Source organism: Apis florea, unplaced genomic scaffold (assembly GCF_048593485.1).
Source record: "Apis florea isolate Af1SG1 unplaced genomic scaffold, ASM4859348v1 contig_1789_pilon, whole genome shotgun sequence".
In the NCBI taxonomy this organism is placed as follows: domain Eukaryota; kingdom Metazoa; phylum Arthropoda; class Insecta; order Hymenoptera; family Apidae; genus Apis; species Apis florea.
Genome location: NW_028256481.1, coordinates 18,870 through 26,335, shown reverse-complemented (window position 1 = coordinate 26,335; position 7,466 = coordinate 18,870). Strand labels below are relative to the sequence as shown.

The 7,466-nt window shown below is 44.9% G+C and overlaps 1 long non-coding RNA gene across 1 annotated transcript; it reads left to right on the top strand.

Annotated features, from left to right (window-relative positions):
• Window positions 1–5,358: 5,358 nt before the first annotated feature.
• Window positions 5,359–7,032, top strand: LOC147658649 (uncharacterized). The gene is made up of 2 exons (XR_015293201.1): window positions 5,359–6,595; window positions 6,659–7,032. It is a non-coding gene; the product is annotated as an uncharacterized LOC147658649 (long non-coding RNA).
• The last annotated feature ends 434 nt before the right edge of the window (window positions 7,033–7,466 follow it).

Below are 7,466 nucleotides of genomic sequence, written 5' to 3'. Positions count from 1 at the left end.
GAGAATCGCTCCATCTCGTTTAGATTGATCGCGTCCCCTCTCCCTTCCTCCTCTCTCTCTCTCTCTAACATATCCTGTATCGAAATTCACTCAAACGAGTAGAAGAAATTTTCAAATTTCCGGAGAAAATATTAATAATATCCCTTCAGCTCGTGTTTTTTGAATCTACAGAGAAACAGAGAAATTTCGAAACGTGTACGATCCGGTCAGACTGAGAGGGAAAAAAAAAAAAAAAAAAAAACGGGCGACTAAAAGCTTCGACGAAATCCGGGAATAAAACGAGTTTTTTGTAACATGGGCCGAGGTTTATTAGAGCAACGCTAACTTATGGGCGACAAGCGGCATATTCGAGGGGCCGGGGATTTCATTAACGTTTTCAGGTCTCCGCTTCTAATCAATCGCACCAATGCTCTTTCCTCCTCTCTTGCAACTCAACGAAACGTGCACGCGGTAACGCGGTGTAACGCGGTTTCGAGCTGCGCCTGTGGTTTCGGGTGTTGAACAACAAATCCGATGGGACAGTGTGGTATCCACGTATCCCTTTAAAAAACTTTTACGCGATTTCTTTTCTTTTTTTTTTTCTTTTTTACAATTAAATCCTTCTCCCTCTCCCTTCCCTTTCTTTCTTCGTTCGAGCTAGGATAATTCTTATCCGATCCTAGCCTAGTTGAAAGGCTACCTATCCCGAAAAACGATATCGTGCAGGAAGAGGGGGAAGCGAAAAGGCCGCGAGTACATGAAGTATCGAACGCTTAACTCGAGGGATAATATGGTCGGCTTAATCTTTGAAAAAGTTGGGATAATCTTGGGGGAAGAAATTTTCGATCGCTCCTCCTCGCGTTGGCCGAGCCTCGATGGGATCCCTCTCTCTCTCTTTCTCTTCCTCCCTCCTATCCCGGGAAGACAAAGGCGGGCCTCGTGGAAAAAAAAGGAAGGAATTCCATTAACGACGTATTTCTTCTCTCATTGTTCCGCTTCTCGATTGCTTCGGACTCGCCGAGGTTTTAATTAAAAGTTTCTCATTACTCCCGTTGTTTGGAGGCAAACCCGTCGCCGGGCTTTACGTTTCAGACAGTAACGAGCCCTGTTTACGATACGATGTTCAACGGTTGAAAGTAGTTCCCCCTCCCTTCTATACGGGGACAAAAATCCACGTCCGCAATCGAGAGGGATATTAATCCATCCATCCTTTGTGGTCGAACCCGATCACATTCGTGTACGCATGTAATTTTAGACGAATATAGAAACGCCGCGCGTTATTATCGTAACGTTTTTTCTAAAATTATTTCCACGAAACGAACTCGTCGCGCGCGCAAAAAAAAAAAAAAAAAAACGCAATTGCGCTATAAACTTCACGAAGCGATAAATTGCCTCGCGGGCAAAACTCTTGACATTTTCCCCCTCTTTTTCCCCTCTTCTCTCTCTCTCCCTCTCTCCCTCTCTCTCCCATATACTCGTTGACATATTCGATTTGCGCGCAGACAGGCGGAGTTATCGTTCGCTTTTCCGTCGACTCGAATAGGAACGATATCGAAGGGAGGTAGATAGGTAGGTAGGTAGGTAGGTAGGTAGGTAGGGCGTAGGGCGTAGTAGTAGATTGGGTTCATTAGCGGGTGGACATCAATTTTTCCAGTAATCAGTAATAAAGCCTGGCTTTAAACGAACTGGCGGGGAGAAGTTGAGGGGAGAGAACTCGGCCCCCGTCGGCCGGCCTGTTAAATGAAACAAAGCCGTTACAACGAATGGGTATTCACCCACGGTACGATTGGACGGCACGAGGGGGAGGAGGGTGGCTCGGTTCGGTGAATGGAAAACAGAGAGGCGGGGAAAAAGTTGGAGCGAGAAGGTGAGACCTTGGCTGGGAGACGGTGCGGAACAGGTTGGTAAATTAAAATTGTTTCTCCATTTGAAACGGAAGGGGTGGGAGGGAGGGAGAAACAACCCGACACCCAGGCATGGTTACCTGGGAAAAGGAGACGACTCTCTCTCTCTCTCTCTCTCTTTCTCTCTTTCTCTCCTCTTTCCCCGTGTAATCGTCCTAAAGGAGCGGCTCCTTTAACGCTCCGCTCGTTTAACCGCTAACGTATTTAAAGTTAGGCGGAAACCGTGGCGAAAGGAATAAATTACCCCCCTTCCTCAAAAAGCCGGCCCAGGAAATAGATTTTAATTTTTTAAGCACAAAAAGCACGCAAGAAATTTCCTCCGGCTGATTGAATTTTTATGAGAATTTTATCGTTGAAACGCGTTCTCCGATACCCACTGCCGTTTCCGGGGGTGGGGTACAAGGGGGCGAGATACAAAGTATTCGAAACGCTTACGAACATGTGCAACCTGTATCCGTGCTTTTGGGGGAGGGGAGAAAAAAAAAAAAAAAAAAAGAGCATTCGGAATTCTGGCCGTGTGCACAACATTGAAACAATTAATCGTCGTAATTGTGCCGTTTCGCGGAACAAGAAAATTACGTGTACAATTAGCGAGGTTAGCACCGGTGAGAACGCGTTGTTATTCAAACGGGGTGGCGGAACGCCGCGAAAAGAACGGTTACGGTGGAAAACGAGTTTAACGACTCGCGGAAAGGAGAGGGAGAGTACGTAACGAGACTCTCTAAATACGTTACAGACAGAAGAGAGAAATCTTTTCTTCCGGGGATTCGATTCGAATCGTAAAAAAAGAAAAAAAAAAAAAAAAAACAGAGAGGACGAGAAATTTAACGAATTCGTCGTCGGATTGCTATAAATCGCCGTTACACGCGCCACTCTTTTTTTTTTTTTTTTTCCTTCTTCAATGGAGATTCTACGGTTTCGGCGGCAACGACTTGGCGCCGTTTCGGAATTAAAAAAAAAGAAAAAGAAAAAAAAGAAGAACGAGGCACGGTGTAATTGCTACGTCGTCCCGGTTGCGTATTCGGCATGATGCAGAACCACCAGGATTTCAAGGTAACATTTTCCCTCCCCCTCCCCTCCCAATCCCTGGAACAAAGTCCGCGCACGGAAAGTTTCGTCGTCGTCTGTGGCGGAGAGATAGAAAAAAAGCTTTTCCCGCGGCAATGGTAACCCGGCGAATCGAATGGAGAGGCGAGATCAGCGTAAAATAAGTTAGCAGAGCCGTCCGCCACCCCGAACCCGCCCACACCTACCCTTTCTCTTACTTTTACCCGGCCAGCACGTAGGCTTCTCTCCCTCGCCCCTCCTCGCACGATCCTCCTCCTGGCCGGAAAGCTGGAGGAAACGCTCGCTGGAAGCCGGATCGCCTACGGTTTTTGCAGAAACGACCTCGGTATTTCTCTCCCCGAGTGAAATTAACGATCGCGGAACAGCACCGTGTACCTTTCGCCCAACCTCGGATAAAGCAAACGGGTTTATGGCTTGCATGTACACACTTGCCTGGGCAATACGTATCTCTCCCTTCTTTCTTTCCTTCCTCCCTCCCCCCTCCCATTTCCCACACAACTTTCCCCCTTCTGTTTCTTTCGATTCGAGAGGGAAATGGATCTAAGGGGACGTATCGCGCGCGTTTCTTCAGAAATTTTTGATAATCGATCTTTCGGAACGATTTATATTTATAAACGTCACTTCTCTCTTAGAATTGCGAGATGTATTGCGTGAAAAAACGACGGCTGGCACGTACTACTATGATTTTCGCGCTTCTCGACCGATTTCGAAACGAATGTGGTGGCAACGTGTGTTGTTTAAAGGCAAAGTGGTTATTAGGTAATCGTTAATGTAAACACGTCGTCACCGATGCAAAATTACTACAAATGTAGTAGGTGTAGTCGTGCAGTGCAGGAACGTGGTCATTAAGATAAAGTGTTTCCGTGTAATTTGATTGCGAGCACCGCCCGAAATTGGCATGAAGCCACCTCGCGACATCTGCTTCCTTCTTTGCCTTTCTTCGGCTAAGCGATATTGAAAATAACTACCTTTCAGTTTTTATCCACTTCCGTGTAAACGTGCGCATCACTTACCTGAAAAATAAACAAATTTTTACGATTAATTGTAAATATTCGATCGTTCGATGCGAAATTAAAAAATTTACATTACCGTGCTTCGAGCATACAAAATAGATTAACGTTAGAAAACGAACGAACGATCTTTTTCGAGATTCGTCAAAGGACGAAGATGAGAATAACCACGTGTAGAAAAAAAGAAAAAAAAAAAAAAAGGAAGAAGAAAATCGAATGATTCCTGAACGCACTTTGTCGTCATTAGCAGAACGCTACGCGCCACCACACACGTGTCCGATCGATCTTCCTATCTCTTTCCTCTTTTATCTGTCGGTGTAGAGGGACGAGGGGTATCCACGTAGAAAAATTGCATGTAACGAATCGTGGCGCCTGTATGATCGCGTTTCCGATCACGTTTCCGCGGTATTGAATCATCCAATTAGTGTCGTCGCGGGAGCGAGAAATACACGGATGACACCAGATGGTCCCTACGTGAGTACGGGATTGTCAATATGTCTTCAACGACGAGAAATTTTCATGCGTACACTGTCAGATGCGCTGTGTATAGAGGAACTGGCGATAGATATTTTCTTTCTTTCTTTCTTCCTTTCTTCTTCTTTTTTTTTTTTTTTTTTTTTTTTACGAGAGAAACGAAAGCATGAAAATTCACTTTCCCCTTTTTCAAGTTACTTTTGCCCGTAAAATAAAAGGAATTATTTATAAATCGATCACGCTCGTTCGTTCCCGCGTATCCGACACAGGTGACTGATAACTATTATATCATCTCCAGTCACGGGTGTTATCAGCGCGTACCGCATCGTTCGCTTCGACGCTCGATTCGGCCAGATCGTAAGATAAATCTCCAATTTTCTCTAATTCCCGTGAATCTGAATTTTTACGCGCAACTGGGTTATCCTATCATCCCCTCGCCGGGATTAGGGAGAAAACGGGCAAGTCGTGAGACGAAATGATGCCGCGTATCCGGGATCCGTGCTGGAATTACGGACGAGTCTCCGTATATGACTCATGATCGTCACGCATTTTCTCTACAAGAATACCTAGAAATTCGAGCAATTTCTTTTCTCTCGAGTTCTCCCCATCTCAACGATAAGCCTCCGATAAATAAGCCGTGATGTAATAAATCGGCAGGAGCGAAGGGGCTGCCGCTAGATCAAAGGGAGGGAGGGGGTTAGTTCCACGTCGTATAAAATATTCGCCAATTCATTTCGGCTAGCACACATAATTAAAGCGCCATGTGTGCAGGAGGTCTGCCATAAATCTCCGGGATCAGCAATAACGTCGGAGGACTTGGCCGTTGCCGTCGGTGGCGCGGATGATGGCGATGGTGATAGTAGTGGTGGTGGTGGTGGTGGTGGTGGTGGTGGTGGTGGCAGCGATGGAGGTGCCTACAATTCGTCGGCTCCGAGTCCGGTGAGGAACGGTCTGGCATCAAGTCGCGAGAAATTATGTGAATGTTCTCTCCCTATACCCAAGATGGGAACGGAGGAGGGATGGTCTTGTCCCCGCGCATACCCGAGGTGTCTAGACTTGACTGGCCTCCGCACATTGCACGTATTCGAAAAGACGAGGATCTAAGATTTACATCGATGACATCATCGTACAGGCCTCCTTCTCGATTATTCTCCTTCTTTTATAATATACTTCTCTCGGAATTATTGGAATTAATAGCCGTTAATAATATTAATAATTTCAATCGATTAAAGGGTATTCAATAGCTCGTCACGACGGGATCGGATCACGCAGGGCACAGGTGCGAAACACGATGCGATGCAATCTCGGACGATCAGAGGTCGAACAGGGACAACGTACGTCCCCGATTGGTGTCTTAGAGCCATGATTATACAGCAACATCGCGCTCGTTTATCATTCCGGCTATGCTCCGTGGCAGGGAACGCGATCTGTCTCTTCGTGGTAAGATAGCCAAACCCTTATGCGAGGGGGTTGGCCGAAGCGTAGCCGCATCTGGACTGCCTCCAAGAGACCAAGACACCCCCAGAATCTCCTGGCTCGCTCGTGGATCCCCTCGACTTCATAAATTCCACACGGTCCCCACCTTAAGCCAGAACCACGTAACTGTTTCTAACCAATTATTATAAATAAAATGTGGCCACCCGTAATGACAAACGGCAGAACCAGACTCGTCGCACGGCTATATATACGTGTATATATAGCCACGCTTCTCGCCAATGGGCTCCGAGCCATCCACCCTGCCGAACTATAACGGCTCCAACGATCGCGCGCAAACTCCTCTTCTTCTCCTTCTCTCCTATTTTCCTCGATGTGAACCGGCCGATCGAGTTCCCGACGCGAAATCTATGAGATCGAACGTTCCACTTTTTGAGGGAAAAGCGGGGAAATAAAATTGCGATTTTAGAGGAGAGCGATCTGGATAATCGATAACTCGATAATCGGGGGTTTAAAGCCCCATTTCCCTGGAATCGTGAATTCCTGGGTCAATTAGGATGGACTGTTCCGAAACTGGATTATAAAAATTCGCGCGTAAAACGATTTGCCGATACCGGAGAAAATGTATTCTCGAAGAACACGTATTGAAATGATAGATGGCAAAAAATAGTGTGGGCGCTTTTGAAAATTGTTCACAAACGCTGTTCACCAACGAATTAAATAAGGGTAAGTGTGTTATACCTTGTTCGATAAAAAAAAAAAAAATTGACAAACGTGACAATCTTGTAGATTTGTTATGGGGAAAGGCGCGAAACTGTTGGCAAACGACAAAACGATAAATAAGTCTGCGCAGCTCTGTATCGCGATTAAAGCCACATTACGCTTGTCAAGACGCTCACGCTTGTTTACAGCCGAGAAGCAGATGTCTCGTTCTGGCAAAGTTTGCTGGCACTCGACACCGATATAAGTATCCCTTTATCGGTCGTTAAACGAACTGAGACTTGCGTATTTTAAGCTCTTTCTTTGTGAAAAATCGAGAAAAGATCCCGGCGAAAATAGTGATAACCGGATAAAGACCAATACCGGTCCAAACCAGTTAGAAAAAAAAAAAAAAAAAGAAAAGAAAAGAAAAGAAAAGAAAATGAAATAAAATGAAAGTTCTACTCGATTTTTAAAGTTTCTTCCAATAGTTTTTTTCATTCCTTTTTTATTCCCTCGAGTTTCTCCTTTCCAATTTAATGCCATTTAAATTAACTTAACCGAGTTACATACAGACTTAATTTGCATATATGATAATTATGCGATCACCGTTGTTATCATCTCATTACTTAAGCTGATTTTATACACAAAATATTTGCATTTCAACGATATACAAAGTAAACAAACCGAAGCTTAACTCGAATCTAACTCAAATTATATACTCGGTGAGATATACTCGTGTACTCTTCTTTGTATAATTATTCTTGTTTGTTCCACCTCTTGGAAAGGGGGGTGGAAAACAAAAATATGCTCGCAAAAACGATTTAAAATAATTTGTGTCGGTTATATTTCGAGAGGATTAGCAATTTAATGAAAAATTGTTCGCGGTACTTGTGTT